This window comes from Nansenia antarctica, assembly GCF_963989245.1.
Source record: "Nansenia antarctica genome assembly, chromosome: 13".
Lineage (NCBI taxonomy): Eukaryota > Metazoa > Chordata > Actinopteri > Argentiniformes > Microstomatidae > Nansenia > Nansenia antarctica.
In genome coordinates, this window is record NC_137683.1 from 23,568,129 (window position 1) to 23,586,743 (window position 18,615).

Genomic DNA, 18,615 nt, shown 5'->3' on the forward strand with positions numbered 1-18,615 from the left:
CAACTAACAAGTCAACATTACGTTACACCTGACTCCCCCAAAGATGATTCATGATTAATGATGATTGATAATGCTTTGCTCATCCCTGTGTGACTCAATCGATCATCTGATCCTACATTCATTAAGAATACCCAAAATGCTATGACCATGCTCTCAAGTTAAGATAAATCGTGAGGAGTTTACGCTTGGTCAGACACCTGAAGCTGATGACTCGAGTCTACGTCTCTTTAACGATGCATGTGAACATTAGACATTAATTGGAAGAACCTGGTCACGATTATGTTGTGCTGTATTAACACAAAATGAGAATAGAGTATCAACAGAATAACCAACGTAACAGTTTCAAAGCAACATTTGAAAATAAGTTTTAACCATACGCTAACCTGTGTCAAGGAAACCACGTTCACCTATATACCCACACTCCCCCCTCCTCCGACACCTATATACCCACACTCCCCCCTCCTCCGACACCTATATACCCACACTCCCCCCTCCTCCGACACCTATATACCCACACTCCCCCCTCCTCCGACACCTATATACCCACACTCCCCCCTCCTCCGACACCTATATACCCACACTCCCCCCTCCTCCGACACCTATATACCCACACTCCCCCCTCCTCCGACACCTATATACCCACACTCCCCCCTCCTCCGACACCTATATACCCACACTCCCCCCTCCTCCGACACCTATATACCCACACTCCCCCCTCCTCCGACACCTATATACCCACACTCCCCCCTCCTCCGACACCTATATACCCACACTCCCCCCAGTCCTCCGACACCTATATACCCACACTCCCCCCTCCTCCGACACCTATATACCCACACTCCCCCCTCCTCCGACACCTATATACCCACACTCCCCCCTCCTCCGACACCTATATACCCACACTCCCCCCTCCTCCGACACCTATATACCCACACTCCCTCCCCCTCCGACACCTATACCACACTCCTGCCCCCCTCCCACACACACACACACACACACACACACACACACACACACACACACACACACACACACACACACACACAGAGGCATCATCTTTCTCTGATGCAGACAGACTGACTCTGTAAATCACCCTACACACTGGGCATCAGGTGCTAGTGGAGAGATGGAGGGAAGAGAGAAAAGGAGAGATGAAAGGATAGATGAGGACATCACAGGTAAAGGAGAGAGAGAGGAGTGAGAGAGAGCCTGTGAAAGATGGATGATGGACAAATGGAGTACAATTAAAAGGAGACAGAGAAAGGAGAGCGAGAGAGAGAGAGGGGGGGCTTTCATATGGAGGAAATATTTAAATTATTATTATTTCCTTTTTCTTTTAAGAGATCATTAATACATCAACACAGAGTTGGTGGGAGAAGGAGTAAGAGAGATGGAGAGAGAAAGAGAGACAGCTGTGGCCTGGGGTTGTCCAGTGGTCTAGCACCGCGGTCGACAGTGCACACATATGCCCATGTCGGCATGGGTTCGAATCCGGTCCATGCCCTGCTGACATGCCCTCTCTCTTTACTTCCCTGTCTGTCTTCACTATATCTGTCCAATAAAATAAAAAATATGAGTGGGACTGCCCCACTCAGAAAAAACAACATAAAAAAAGAAAGAAAGAGAGACAGCTGGGGGAAAAAAAGGGGGGGAAAAAGAAAAAGAGACAATAATGAAGAGACAGTCACAGAGCGATACAAACAGCGAGAGAAAATAAAACAGAAAGGAAAAATCACTCACGGAGGCAAGACAGAGAGAATGAGAAAGAGAGAGAGGGAGAAAGAGAAATAGCGAACGGTAGAGTACAGGGGAGATAGATGTGGTATTTATCGGACGGCTGCGTGCTCTCGCTGAAACCCCCCCTGCCTTCTCGGCGAGACGCGGGCGGCACGGCGTAGTAGAGGAGGAGGAGTGTGGAAGCGGCTACCCCTCACGCCGCCTGCCTGTAGGCCCCGGAGAGCGCGGTGGGTAATTGATGGTGAAAATTACACCGGCCTTTCCTGTGGATGTCTGCTCAATGAGCGCAGCCCTGCCGAGGACCCGGAGGAGCCGTATATCACAGGCTCTCTCTCCCTCGGCTCTCAGCCCCAGACAGCTCTGCCGGAGCCAGCAACATAGCTACTGAAGCACCACTCCAGGCAGCCAACACATAGCACCAGTGGGGTGGAACACACCATGACTAGCACACAAGAGGCCAGTGATGTCCTCCTATGTTAGAAACATGAAGGCGGACAAACTACGTAGGCCCCCCCCCCTACACACACACACACACATACTTTCTTCCAATCCCTTCCTTTGATGGGCCAAATGGCCATTGTGTACTCTTTCAGACGAAGGAAATGCCTCACTTTGAAGTTGTGTTATGTTTGAATGTTGTTTACTGTCGTAATGGAAGACTGTTTGAAGACTGTTTGTATACTGTCTGAATACTGTCTGAACACTGTGGTCCTCTGTGGCATGATGCATGAAAATGTATGCGCTCACATGTAAGTCGCTTTGGATAAAAGCGTCAGCTAAATGGCATATATTACTGTCTGCTCTGCGTAGTGTTTGAAGTGTTTGAATACTGAGTGTCATCTATACCGCTTTTAAAACGAAGTCAACTCTGATTTGAATACTGATGGTTGAAATGTGGGTATAAAACTTATATAAAACAGAATGTTAAGGAGCAGATCTTTTTCTTTTTCTTTCTCGTAATATATTAGTATTAGTTTATAATGTTATTAAAGGGGAAGTTTACCCCAAATCCATTTTCATGTGTATGTGTAGTCAACTCCGACCCTGCTCTGCTATGCCAGTGGTGCCCAGAGAGCAGCACGCGCTAGCTCTTGCACTGTTAAACAGAAGGACCTTGGGTGGGAGAGATCGAGAGGGGAATCTTGGGAGTTGCAGGAATTGAATCAAATGGGCAATTTGAAGCATCAGGACCGACGAGGGCGTTCATAAGCGAGATATCTCGACTCAGAGGTTGTTTTAAAAAGCGACGTTATGTGAATGTGTCTACTATCGAATAATGAAAACAACAAATCCACTGGATGACAGGGTAAAACTCTGCTTCAAAGCCTAATTATCCTCACCATTCTTGCTCAAGTCAACTCAAACTCAACAATTATTTGCACATAACATGTCAATGCTGTGTTATTAACCAGACAGAGACAAACTTCCCTGCCAATCCTTTTTTATTCGAACTCACCACTTATAAAAGGTCTGCAAATACAGCAGAACAGAAGCGAATGAATTAATGTATTAGAGTATTACTAATAGCTAAAACATAAATTAACTCTTCTCTCATCTCCTCTCTGGTCTATTTCTGGGGCTGACCATGCTGCCGTCGTCCCTGGCACGGCCAGCGCACCAGACGCCAGTTCCCATGCCTGCTTGGCTGCCACACGGGCCTCTCAGATCCCAGAGCGCCACAGGCCCTCGCTGAACCCACCCAACCCCAGTGGCCCTGGCACCAACCTGTGGCAGAACGGGCCTGCCGGAAAACTACAACAGGAAGAGCCAACATGGAGCCAGGAAACCAGGAGACTAAGAGGGCTAATTTATTATTTATAATATCTATATTCAGTGGCTTTCGAAAGTGTTCAGACTAGCCCTAGACTTTTTCCACGGTTTGTCGTGGTTATAGACTGAAATTAATCATTAATAATACTTTTTAAAAGAATGGTTGCCATCAATACACACACAATACCGCATAATGACAAAGTGAATACAGTTTGCAAAACATTGAATCCATTTTCAATTGAGTCTATAACACAACAAAATGTGGACAACAAAAGGTGAAGGGGTGACCCTTGGTACTTTCCAAGGTGACTATATATACAGTGGGGGAAAGTTGAAGTATTCAACACCATTTATTATTTTAAATTAACATGCACTAACCCAGCGGATGCTAATTAGCCCAGGTAGGAGAACTCATTAGTGGCATAAGCTGGTTTAGTGCATGTTCTTACTGTTCAATACTTTCCTGTGTCATTCCCCTTTATTGCACATGAAAGAAAAAAATATGAATTGGAGTTACAGTTTCTGTGTGTATGTTTTTTGACACTGCTGTTTGAGCTGTACCGACAACAAATTCCAGCGACCTAGGTCGTGTGGTCATTAAACTATTCATTTAGCTAGTGTGTAGTTTTATTGAGTTAATACCAATGTCTGGTCTAAAGTTCATGTGATTAGCTGCAATAGAAATATGTTGAATTACGAAATTGCTGACATGTTGAATATGTATTTCCCTCCCTATGTATACTATATATACATTTTGTTTGGTACCTCTACCTACTCGTCTGCCTCCCTATATCTGCACGCACATGGGTCCTCTTACTATACCCAATCCAATCGTTACAAACCACATTTACAGGTTGGACAGAATTAAACAGCTACTGTATAACAATGAATTATGAGTGGATAAAACACCGGAGGCTACCGGGCTGCAGTGGGACTGGGTATTGAGGTGAATTCACTACAGACCCACAATTCCTGTATGCTGTCTCTTTGGTTGTTTTGTGTTTACTACTGTATATGCAAATACAGACCACTACGCAAACATTACTCTGTGTTGTTGCTTTCTTGTTGGTCTTGCTATGATTCAGTAGAATGAGATGACGTCAGGTGAGAGATCCCTGGGGAATACGCTACTTTCTCCGCCATTATCCCACGGCTTGAATGCTGGCGAAAATCCAAAATCCAATCTGTTTCTAGTCAACTCTGCAGAATCACTCCCCATCTTCCGTCGGAGACTGAAGACCCATCTCTTCAGGCTACACCTTAACCGTCCCTCCTGAGACTATCTACTACCCCCCTGCACTGTGTCTCCAGAGACACCTACTTCCCCCCCTATACTGTTTCCCCATCTACTACCCGCCTGTACTGTTTCCCCAGTGTCAATATATATATATTTTTTTTAAAAACTCTTCCTTCTTCTAGCAAGACGACTGCCAATGACCCCTGGCCTGAGCATAGAGTACTTTTCCTTCTATGACTAGTGGATAGACGATTCACTTCCTTAGTCAAATGTATTGATTGCAAAATTGGAATAAGGCTTCTGATAAATGACAAAAATATAAATGTAAACATCACTCCAATGCCAACCCATGTTAACCAGTGCCATACGGTATATACAGCACTGGCGGGGGGGCAGGGGGGTGACCGCCCCTCCTGGTGCCCCCACGGTTGAAAAACCTCTCTTAAGTGCCCATTTGAGTGGCAAAAATGCCCTTTTGAGTGGCGAAAAATGAGAGGACGTGCCCTATTAATGCCCCTCCAATGGTCTAAACTTGGCCAAACCCCCCCATCCCGGCCACCCCCGCCCCCCCCCCCCCCCCCCCCCCCTGGACACGCATACAACCTCCCCTACCCCTACCCATCTCCCCTAACCCTGCCACCCCCCTGATATGCATACAGCCTCCCCTACCCCTAACCACCTCCCCTGTCCCTAACACCCCCCCCCCCCCCCCTCCCCGTTCGCTGACTCTGTGTTCCTTGTTGTTTTGTTACTTGTAATGTTACTTGTTGTTTTTGTGTTTTCCGTATCTCCTATACTGTCAGCGTCTTTGAGCCTCGGAAAAGCGCTATATAAATCCAATGAATTATTATTATTATTATGTGTCCCCACAGTTGAAAAACGTCGCACTAAAGTGCCCTTTTGAGTGGCTAAATTAGAGGATGTGCCCTATTGGCTGCCCTTCCAATGGTCTAAACTTGACCATGTGCACTGATGGGGTCCCATGTTGTGCAGTAGATGCCCTTTTTTCCTTTTCGCCCCTGCCCTTCAAACAGCCTGAGTCCGCCACTGATATACAGTATAGATGTCGATGCCTCTGATGCCAATGCCCCTGGTGTGTGTGGTTCCTAATGGTTAGCTAGGGCCGTCACACCTGAGGTGATGTTGGAACGAAGGCTAGGGACACTAGGAGTTTAGGTTTGACACCTCCATGGTGTAATGAGACCATAAGGGTCCCTGATCACCTCAGAGCAGCGCTATCATGTAGCATTAGCATATATGACTGTGTAATTGGTGAATATTGTAATTACTTGCTGGATTGTTTTGCTGGATTTTGTGAATGTGACATTGAGAAAAACGGATGGTCTATTTCTTATAAATGCCGTGCGTAATGACAGACGGTGACCACAAACACAGCACAAAAATGTATCATTAGGCAAATATCACATTGCCTAGTATGCTCTAAAAATGACTGAGATAACTTCTACGCTACATTAAAATGTGATGCGGTAAACAAGTACAAACGCCATCCCAGCAATATCTTGGGTCAAAAAGGACTTCCTGACTTCTCATTTTTGTTGGTTGGGTTTCACCCTCTGAAACTGCTATTCAGGAGAAAGTGGCTATAAATCAGCTACTGCAGGTTGTGTATGTGTGTGTCTGCGTGGTGTATGTGTGCATATTGTGTGTGTGTGTATGTGTGCCTGTGTTGTGCCTGCGTGTGTGTGTGTGTGTGTGTGTGTGCCTGTGTTGTGCATGTGTGCATATTGTGCGTGTCTGTGTGTGTGTGTGTGTGTGTGTGTGTGTGTGTGTGTGTGTGCATATGTGTGTGTGTGTGCCTGGGTGGTGTGTGTGCATATGTGTGTGTGTGCGTGTGCCTGCGTGGTGTGTGTGCATATGTGTGTGTGCGTGCGTGCTTGTGAATTAATCAAAGATCAGAAGGTGCCACCCCAGGGTCAGTGAGCTAAGGACTTGGCAGCACGGATGTGTCACACACCAGAGCGACATACGTCAAGACTCACCGCCCCGCCGACGCCTCCGCCGGTGTTGACAAGCAAGGACGGGGAGCGCACGAGCGAGGCAAGGCGAGCCGTCACAACCAGAGGAACATTACATCACGGAAACCGTTTGATATTCTCAGGATCGCTACAAATACATCGCACTGAACTCACGAGGCTTACTGCCACGATTAAACAAGAAGAGATCAGTCCATCTGTTAACATTATCTGCTGTACTATGACACACAAGGCAGACGTACGTAACGCTTCGTCATGCGGGACGTTGTTTGAAGGGGCCTTTGCATACTAGTCTAAGAAACATGTTTTATTTACAGTGTTTTTCGTTACTTTGTTACTAGTACAATAATAATTGGGAGAAGAGGAACACTGCCCCCAAACCTCTTGATGGTGTGTCGGCCCAGTCGAGGGGTTAAACAGCCTCGGGGGAGAGGAGCTGCCCTGTGGTCGACGCCCCCTCAACACGGACACATGCGGGGGTAGTGGTGGGCGGACGAGCTGGCTGCTGCTACAGGAAACTGGGAGATGAGGAGCCGTCATGGTGACTGTGGAGAGGACATTCTGGGCCCCGGGCCAGGGCAACCCTTAGACATGGCCAGTAACAGGTGCCCATTCCTCTCTCTCCTTCTCTCTCTCTCTCTCTTTCCCATCCCTCTCTCTCTTCCTCCCATTTCCCTCTCTCTCTCTCCCATTCCTCTCCCTCTCCGATCCCTCTCTCCTCCTCCTCTTCCATCCCTCTCTCTCTCTCCCATTTCTCTCGCTCGCTCTCTCCCATCCCTCTCTCTCTCTCTCTCCCATTTCTCTCTCTCTCCCACCTCCCCCCCCTCCCTCTCCCATCCCTCTCTCTCCCACCCCCCCTTTCTCTCCCTCTCCCATCCCTCTCTCTCCCTCTCCCATCCTCTCTCTCTCTCCACCACGCCCCCCTCCCTCCCTCTCCCATCCCTCTCTCTCCCACCCCCCCTTTCTCTCCCTCTCCCATCCCTCTCTCTCCCTCTCCCATCCTCTCTCTCCCTCCACCCCCCCCTCCCTCCCTCCCTCCCTCCCTCTCTCTCTATGCAGGATCACCCTTCCTTCCACCAGCCATGGAGGGGTATCTCCGTTCCCGCCCACGCCGCGGCGGATGGCGTCCCTGTCACAGCCGGAAAGCCGCTTCCTGTACATCAGCAGCCTCTTGTTGTTTACAGCGTTGGAACGCTCCCTTCACCTCCGCCGCAGTGGCACAGAAAGTGAACATTTCTGTCATCTTCTATTCATGCTTTTTAAAAATGTCTCTCGTCTTATAAACATAGTCACCTTCTTAAAAATAATGGCTTATGTCATATTTTCAAGTTTTGTGAAAAAACTGAATAAACTGAGCCAAATCTAGAATATAGTATGACATTTCGGCAAAAACATAATTTTCCTCAAAAGTGACTTCTTATTTTAAGAAGGTGACGATATATAATAATATACAGTATGCTATTTGGCCGACACCTTTATCCAAAGCGACTTACATTGCAGTGAGGATTTTTCAGTAGGCTATATAGGCCTATGGTCCCAATGGTCCCCCCTCTTCTCTTTTTCTATTCTTTCTTTTAAAACCACCACCAGCACCACTTACAGTGGGCTGAATGTCCCTTGTCCTTTGCAGTGAGGCCCTTAATGCGGAAAAAAACGAAGCAACTTTTGACACACCGTATTTGATTAAACCTGCGATAGATAAAAATGCAATAAAAAAGGGGCTTTTTTTTTATTTATTTTTTTTGTCCTCCTGAGCGGGGAGCTCTGTGTCGACAGCACAAACAAGGTACATTTTTATGGCCGTCTGAGAAATTATGCGGAGGCTGCACTCTTCTACCCATCACTTGCGGCGTCATATATTCAATTTGTTTCTCCCCACAGAATGTCACAACCCCACACCATCAAAGCCGCCCCCCCCCCCCCCCCACACAGGCCCTCAGGGCCCCTTAGGGGGCCAAAACACTTTCTATTTGTCCTGACCCAGCCAATAGGCTCCATCTCCAGACTGTCCTGTCTGATGCAATAACACAACACTAACTGTCAGCCACACTCTCTCAACTGCCCATGCACCTATCCTTTTCCAGTCTGCTTACTACACAAGTTTACACAAAGTGAGGCCCAACTTTTCAGTATCTCTTTCTTCCTAGAGCTGTGGAGTCTGTCTAAGTGGCCCGGACATTGATTGCCGGGTCTCTGGGCAGCAGCCATGTTTGCCTAAATTACTGTAAGGTCACGTTGTGTACTGTTATGGAAAAAGACGTCATGAATTCCACATCGACCCGTAGCCCCGACACACTCATACTCATGGTGTTAGCACTCATCTGACTGATCTGATAATACAGCAGGTAGAAGCAATACGGCGGAAATTCCCATCCAACCTATCAAAGGACAAGGTAGAACAACGTTAACTTCTCTCTTCTCAGATCTACAGGAGTGGGTAAAGCGGTAGGCAGGGGCTAGGGGGCTCTATCTGGAATTAAGCATAGATTTCCCTTCGACATCATTACTAAGGAGGAGAACAGTCGAGAATCACTCCACGAGATCCTGCATCCCAGCATTGACAGAGACAAACACAACTTTTGTGAATTTAAAGGGCTGGTTCAAGGCGATGCGTGCGGTAGGCAGCGCTCCATTGGAGACCTCATCTGAGGCCCAGCCAGGCAGGCAGGCAGGCAGACAGGCAGACAGGCAGGCAGACAGGCAGGCAGACAGGCAGACAGGCAGACAGGCAGACAGGCAGGCAGACAGGCAGCCAGGCAGACAGGCAGGCAGACAGACAGACAGGCAGACAGACAGACAGACAGGCAGGCAGACAGACAGGCAGGCAGACAGGCAGGCAGGCAGACAGGCAGACAGACAGGCAGGCAGACAGGCAGGCAGACAGACAGACAGGCAGACAGGCAGGCAGGCAGGCAGGCAGGCAGGCAGGCAGACAGACAGGCAGACAGGCAGGCAGACAGGCAGACAGGCAGACAGGCAGACAGGCAGGCAGGCAGACAGGCAGACAGGCAGACAGGCAGACAGGCACCAGGCTGCTCTCTCAGGGAGCATTCACAGATTGTGAGCCTACTGAGCTGTGTCAGGTCACGGACCAGATCAAAGTGTCAGATAGAGCTGGTCCTGAGGGTCCTCTGAATTCATAGGATTCTAAATAAAAGAATAAAAAGCAAGATTGAGACACAGCACCTGGGGCGGCTGTGGCTCAGGAAGTAGAGCCGGCGTCTAATGATCGCAAAGGTTGGCGGTTCGGCGGTTCGATCCCCGGCTGGCCACTTGTCGAGGACCCAGAGAAGCCCAAATTGCTCGCAAGGAGCGGGCCGGCGCCTTGCATGGTAGCTTGCCGCCATTGGTGTGTGAATGTGTAAATGAGAGGCCATTGTAAAGCTTTGGAATAAGGCGCTATATAAGTGCAGTCCATTTACCTGGGCATTTTCTTTTAAATGGGAGATTTTTATTCAGTTTACTCTTATTGAGTAACTGAGGACTCCATAACGCGGACATATACATACACACACACACACACACACACATACATACACACACACACACACACACACACACACACACACACACACACAAACACAAACACTACTCTCACTCACACACTCACACACACACACACACACACACACACACACACACACTTAAACTCATTACTTGTAAGATCAATCACTGGACGCTAAGCAAGTGCAACATCAATAGCGTATAACCACCATTGTAATGTGGCTATTATGGGTTGGTATTAGAATGAGCATGTTAGGGCCTGTGCTTCAGACTTGTCCATCAGGAGACCTGGTAGCTGGACTGGTGCCAGGTGTTGTGATCAACATCGGCCCACTGAAGAACACCACTCCCTCATGCTTTGGGTTTTGGCAAAAGTAGAACAAACATCCATCATTGGATCCCAATCCTCTACAAGCTCTCGTGCTCTCTCTCTCTCTATTTCTCTCTCTCTCTGTCCCTCTCTCTCTGTCTGTCCCTCTTTGTATCTCTCTCTCTCTCTGTCCCTCTGTGTCTCTCTGTCTCTCTCTCTCTGTCCCTCTGTGTCTCTCTCTCTGTGTCTCTCTCTGTCTGTATCTCTCTCTGTCTCTCTGTCCCTCTGTCTCTATGTCTCTGTCCCTCTGTCTCTCTCTCTATCTCTTTGTCCCTCTGTCTCTCTCTCTCTCTCTCTCTCTGTCTCTCTGTCCCTCTATCTCTCTCTGTCTCTCTCTCTCTCTCTCTCCATCCTCCAGGCCCAGCACACACAGCAGAGCCTCACAGCGGTCCATTCATCCTGGCCTATTGTCATGCAGATAGCGTAGAGAGAGAGCCTTCACTAGTTTAGTCTGCGAGGACGATCTATCAACTATCATGCTTTAGCGTTTGTGACATGAATTATTATCCCCTCCAGCCCCCAGACAAAACACACACACGCACGCACAAATAACATACATACAAAAACCAATGGAGAAAGTCATTGACACATATGCAGATGTTGATAGGCTGCTCATTAGCACTAGAACAGCCGTGCCTTTTTTACCTACTAAAAGAGCCGCCTCTTTACAATGCTCAAGCTGCTATTTACACACAACGACCACTAGTTGGCCGCTTGTAAATTAGCCTGCTTCCTACACAGAAAAACTGCAAAATAGCTTTCTACTAGCTTATCCTGACGTGATTTTGAAAAATTAAGGATACTGGGTGGTAGAACGCACATATCTAGGAAAAGTCATGAAAGGAGGGTCCTGAAATTGGATCGAGTGCAAAGATATACACATTTTCTTTACTCACAGGGGTCAAACCCCTCATGGCTGATTAAGTGTTAACACAGATACATAATGTAAGGTTCTCCACAGGCTAGACCTAGCTACCCCACCAACTAGCCTATATATTATCTCCTAACTTCCTCTACCTGTCGTCCTTGATGATTTTTGTGTAAAAAACCCCCAGAGAACACTACAAAGGAAGCCCACACAGTAGTAGGGATATGTTCTAACATCGCATTCGCTTCTTTTAATCAAAGTTGGAGTAAAGCTGCTCATTTCTTCTTTTGACTCAAAATCCACTTTTCATGACCTGTGGATTTATGTCTGTTACAGACAGTCCCCTTCAGACGCTGCGTCTCATCCCCCGGTAAGACTCTGATCTGGAGTCACGGTAAAACTTCTCAAGCTGAAATGACATGCCGGCAAGACGGAGCCTGCTCTCTCCAAATGCTGACAAACGCTTTATAGAAGACCTATAATCCTTATTAGATTTTGTTCCTAAATGTGGTATATTTCTGCAGAGAACAAGCAGAAACTTTTAACAAGAACTGGAGGTAGGCCTAACCCTCATCTCTCTCAGTTAGTGTGTGAAACTGGTATGGAGGCAAATTGTCATGAATGCCTCGACCACCGCGTGGTCCAGTGGTCCAGCACCACGGTCTACAGAGCACACATGGCCATGTGGGCATTGGGTTCGAATCCGGCCCATGCCCTGCTGACATACCGTCTCCTCCTTACTTTCCTTTCTATCTCCACTATCTCTATCCAATAAAAATGACAAATCTAACAGTGGGACTGCCCCACTTGGAAGAAAAAAAAGTAACCTTTAAAAAGTTAAGCTAAGTGTCCATTCCCATCAGTCAGGTTTAGCCTAAATGTGCAGCTGCTGCAGATAAAATAGCAGAGCATTTTAAGTCGAGAGCCAGGTGATAATAGACCCGGGCTGCTGTTCACTGTCATTTGCCAAATTACAGCAGGTGGGCAATGAATGGATGACTTTCCAAACGACTAAAGCCATTCGATGACTGGCTTAATAAGGCTTGTTCTTAAGATACTAATGCTATGAGGAGCTAAAGATGTTATGAGAGATTGAGCAGCAATGATGATAGACAGCCTTGAACCCCTAGTTAATTCACATCCCATTAAGAAGGTCACCGGTGATGAAACTGATGGCTAAATTATGTATCGAAGCCAGGATGTAAGCCTAGATGAGATTCTGAATAAATAATACATTGGACCAGCCTTATCAAATCCTGTGAGAGTCTCTGTGAGGCTGTGTTTGTGTGTGTGTGTGTGTGTGTGTGTGTGTGTGTGTGTGTGTGTGTGTGCGTGCGTGCGTGCGTGTGTGTGAGTATGTGTGTGTGAGTGTGTATGTGAGTCTCTCTGTGTGTGTGTGTGTGTGTGTGTGTGTGTGTAATGAATGAAAGAGGGAGGTTTATGGTGTGTGCCCATGTTATATCATAGGGCAGCTGGGCCCATGGGCTTTGTATCCTGGTTCTGGGGACCCAGCAGGTTCAGGAAGAGCTTTACTGAGCAGATGGAGGACACCTACAGGGACCCTACGACCACACACTTGAGACGCTTCATATAAGAGAGAGATCAGCCGGAGAGAGTTTCGGCGCAGACTTGCTGATCTATATAGAAAGTATCAGATAACGACACATCTTTCGGAACGTAAGATGATTTGTAGATTGTTGGTTCTGCACTCGCTTTCTCAGACGGACCCTCTTGAACAGCCGAAGGACCAGAGAGTCTACGCGTGTTACTTCAAGTAAACACACACACGCACACGCACACACACACACACACACCCACACACACGCACACGCACACGCACACGCACACACACACACACACCAAATGTTAACTCAGCTACTCTTCACACAGGCAGAACCTGAAAAAACAAATACAATCAAAAATATATAGGTCGAAATCTGAATAAAACAGCCAAAAACCCCACTTGTGGCTAGCTACTGAAATAACAATCTGTTACAATCTGTTACAATCTGTTACAATAACAATGTTCTCTGCCTGTACTGTACCTCAGCCTGTTCTCTACTGTACCTCAGCCTGTTCTCTACTGTACCTCAGCCTGTTCTCTACTGTACCTCAGTCTGTTCTCTACTGTACCTCAGCCTGTTCTCTACTGTACCTCAGTCTGCTCTCTACTGTACCTCAGTCTGTTCTCTACTGTACCTCAGCCTGTTCTCTACTGTACCTCAGCCTGTTCTCTACTGTACCTCAGCCTGTTCTCTACTGTACCTCATCCTGTTCTCTACTGTACCTCAGCCTGTTCTCTACTGTACCTCAGCCTGTTCTCTACTGTACCTCAGTCTGTTCTCTACTGTACCTCAGCCTGTTCTCTACTGTACCTCAGCCTGTTCTCTACTGTACCTCAGTCTGTTCTCTACTGTACCTCAGCCTGTTCTCTACTGTACCTCAGCCTGTTCTCTACTGTACCTCAGTCTGTTCTCTACTGTACCTCAGCCTGTTCTCTACTGTACCTCAGCCTGTTCTCTACTGTACCTCAGCCTGTTCTCTACTGTACCTCAGTCTGTTCTCTACTGTACCTCAGCCTGTTCTCTACTGTACCTCAGCCTGTTCTCTACTGTACCTCAGCCTGTTCTCTACTGTACCTCAATAATCATCCTAAAATCTATACATGAATACTTCTGAGAGCTGCGTGAGAAAACACTGCAGTCTCTGTTATAATAGCAGTCACACACACACACACACACACACACACACACACACACACACACACACACACACACACACACACACACACATCATTAGATACATCAACAGGCCATATCCCCCTGTTGCACTCTCTGTCATCATGAAGCGCTTTGAGAGGCTGGTTAAGACCCACATCAGCTCCACACACACACACACACACCCTGCCACATTTGGACCCACTCCAATTTGCACACCGCCCCCCAACAGTGGAGCTGCCTGCAGTGGAGAGAGTCAGCACAGCAGCAGCTTCAAGTTCCTCTGCGTCCCCATCCCTGAGGATGTGAGGTCAAGATGGTGCGTCAAAGCCCGTTCTTCCTCAGGCGACGGAGATTCGGCATGATCCTCACGAACCGGCACCACTGAGACTAGCCTGTCCGGTCGCAGCGGCAGCTGCACCGTCCTCGACCGCAAGGCTCTGCAGAGCTCAACAAGCTCTAGACCAGACCACACTTTCCTGGTCAAATCACATGGTCAGGAAGATGTCACAGCCCTATAGCATTTACAGTGGGGGAAATACGTTTTGAACACACACATTTTGTCCAGTAAATGTATTTCCAATGAGCCTATTCAAGTGAAAGTTGCACCAGACTTTGGTATTAACTCACAACAATCCAGACAAAAATATCTAAACATTTAAGTCCATATTTAAGCGCCTTGAAGCTGTCATTACAAACAAAGGCTTCTCCGCTAAGTATTGAATTAATTTCAGTTAGTGTGTTCAATACTTTTTTCCTGTTTCATTCCACTTTATTACACACACACAACTTTATTTACATACTTTAATCTTTATATTTTCTGTCTGGAGTTAATAACAAAGTCTGGTGCAAATTTCACTTGAATAGGCTCATTGGAAATACATTTACTGGACAAAATGTTGATGTGTTCAATACTTATTTCCCCCACTGTAACTGATGTATACCATGCGTGAGATAACAATTAGCTTTAGTATCATGAAAATGAGGCGTAATATAATAATAATAATAATATAATCATATAATATATGCCATTCAGCTGATGCTTTCATCCAGTGAGTGCACACATTTCTTTCAGTATATATCTGGTTATAGCGGGAATCGAACCCACAACCTAAGCATTCGTTGGCGCCACGCTCTACCAACTGAGCCACAAACTTACTTGTGTTCCTTCAGTTGGTTATTTGAACCTCCACACCATTAACACTGTAGTACACAGTGGTGTGCATCTCTGGCCAGTGGCCAACCATTTCCAACAATTATCACGTTGGCTAATTTGTCTCAGTGACAGCCAAACAAATGCTACACCCCCACACCAGGCCATTAGCCAGGGATTGCCAGCTAATGTATTTACTTACGTCTTGCCAACCCGCACAAAAGGAAACAAGTGATTAAGGTTCCCGACAACACAATTACACTCTTGGGAATGGCACTACGCACCGCCTGAAGCCTCTATAACATTCTATAACACACGCACACACACACACATTACACAATACACACACAAAACACACAACACACAATGTACTGTAGGTAGTCTAATTGCGTTATAGCCAAGGCCTAGAATCCCTTTGATGGAGGAGGCGATACGACCCAGGCCAGGAGTAGGGCTCAAACATGCTGCTTCAGCTAAGGGCGTTTGGGGGGAACGGCATGAGGTGATGGCCATGTACAGTCATAATGCACGGGGCTGCCTTCTAGGGGTCGGCTGTGGCTCAGCCGGTAGAGCCGGCGTCTAATGATCGTAAAGTCGGCAGTTCGCAGCGGTTCGAATACCCCGGCTGGCCACGTGTCGAAGTGTCACTGAGCAAGGCACTGAACGTCTAATTGCTCCAGGGTCGCCTTCTATGGCTCTGAACCCTTGCCTAATGCCCCTTATACAGCATAATTACATTTCGGTGTACTCTGCAATGACAAACTTTGAATCCCTTTCCTTCTTACTACCAATACCCTATTCCAAATTCCAATACACTCACACCTAATTGCTAAGCTATAGGCTAGCTATAGACATGCTAATGGCTTAACTATTGATAGCTATTAAGAGAAAAATACAGATGAACATGAGCGTCTGACGTCTCGATTCACTGTAACAAAAACAGGGGGGGAGGGCGGGGTTCATACGTAAGCACTGATTTGTTTTGTGTTTTCGTTGGCAGAAGGCAATGAAGTGGTAAGTCCGGTCTCAGCTGTTGCTTTAGTTGGTTTGCTGTGTTTCTCTGCAGACCTCACCAGATGGTACGGCAGGCAGATGGGATCAATCCTGATATGGACGGATTGCATTTGTTCAAAAGAAACCTTGTCTTGTTTGTTTTGTTTTTCCCCTCTCTCTGGTATGTTTTCATTTCTTGTTTTCTCCTTCTCATCAGCCGCCTGTGAGTGTGAATGTCTCACTGCTGTATAGCGGCCATGGTTTCCTCTCTCTGGTGTACTGGGGAGGGTTGAATCCTCCTGGTTCTTAACACTAGAACAGCCGTGCCTTTTTTACCTACTAAAAGAGCCTCTTTACAATGCTCAAGCTGCTATTTACACACAACGACCACTAGTTGGCCGCTTGTAAATTGGCCTGCTTCCTACACAGAAAAACGTCAAATTAGCTTTATACTAGCTTATCCTGATGTGATTTTGAAAATGTAAGGATACTGGGTGGTAGAACGCACATATCTAGGAAAAGCCATGAAAGGAGGGTCCTGAAATTGGATCGAGTGCAAACATTTTTCTTTACTCACAGGCCTCACGGCTGTTCTAGTGTTAATAATCCATAACTCCAAGTTAGCTTTGCTTTAACTTCAATAGTCCATTTGATTCATTTCTTCTCAGCTACGATATACAGATATGACCACTTCAGATCTTTAATTACCACTAACCGCCTTTTACTTGAACAGCACGGTTCCCAAACTGTCTCAACCAATCACCACAGAGAGCATCAAAAACAATTACTCTTATTGGTTTAACATGACACTTTTAATAAACAGAGGTATAACTCTTAGTGGTTTATAACCAATCACATGTACGTCATTACGTATTTCAATACACCACAGGGAGAGACGGAGACTCAGGTCTCTCACTATTCCCTCTGACAAGATCTCTCTGGTGATGATCTGTGGAGGAGAGGGTCTTAAAGACGAAGAGAGGCGGGCATGGAATCGAGCTCGAATGGCCCGACGCAAATGTACGGTAATAAACATTTCACTTGGAATCTCTTCTCCTGCTCCCTCTTCAGTCTGGGTGGTTGCCACTCGCTCACACAGCCAATCCGACTGTTGCACAGCCAGAGGCCAAGCAGAAGCAGCAGAGATGGACTTGTTTAATTTGTGGTGAGAGACTGGGGTGAACTAATAACCACATTTCTCTCTCTATCTATCTTTCTCTCTCTCTCTCTCTCTCTCTCTCTCTCTCTCTCTCTCTCTCTCTCTCTCTCTCTCTCTCTCTCTCTCTTTAAAATAGACTGTTCCAAATACAGCATACACCTAACATTCATTACTCTACTACAACTGGGGTGATACTAACGCTGTGAGTAAGTAATTCCATTGTCCAAACATCATACCTCCTCAACACAAATAGTTTAGTTTACACAAATAGTTATATTTAAACACCTATGTATACTGTATATTTGGTCACAGTTTAGAATTCTCACTGAACACTTTACTAGGAACACCTGTACAACTTCTCATTCATTCAGGGGGTGTAATGATGTGGGGGATGTTTTCTTGGCACATTTTGAGTTGGTTTAATACCAATCAATCATCACTTGAATGCCACAGCCTATTTGAGTATTGTTGCTGACCATGTGCATCCCTACATGGCCACAATGTACATTTTTTAATGTCTTCTTTCCAGCAAGATAATGCAACATGTCCCAAAGCAAAAGTCGTCTCAAAATGGTTTCATGAACATGACAAGAGTTCAGTGTTCTTCAGTGGCCTTCCCAGTCACTGGACCTGAATCCAATAGAACACGTTTGGGACGTGCTAGAACAGAAAACTCACAACTTGGAAGTGCACTTGAAAAATCTGCAGGAATTGCCATCATGAAGAATTGAGGCTGTTTTGCGAGCAAAAGTAAGCCTTACCCAGTATTAGCAGTGTTCCTAATAAAGTGCATAGTGTATACCGTAATACTGTAATTACTCAATTAATTATTAGGCTAATTAAGTGACAGTGTTATGGAGTTTGGCATTTCTTCTTATTAGGTGCAATTGGGACTGTTTTGTGATTATGATTTATTAATGAATAAAAAAAACACTCAACACCATATGTGAACACAAATCCCATATCAAATTACAGTCTTCTGTACCACGCTAAAAAGCACTGCAGAAAATGTAGCCTATATAACACCACCACACGATGACACGGAGTCACAGAGTCACACACATCTCATTTCTGACAGGAGGTGACTCCCACCTGCAGTGGTCTGATAGGGGG

The 18,615-nt window shown here is 46.5% G+C and overlaps 1 protein-coding gene across 1 annotated transcript in view; it reads right to left on the reverse strand.

The window, feature by feature from the left end:
* The window catches only part of fars2 (phenylalanyl-tRNA synthetase 2, mitochondrial), a 95,106-nt gene that overhangs the window by 76,273 nt on the left and 218 nt on the right, over positions 1-18,615 (reverse strand). The window lies entirely within an intron of this gene.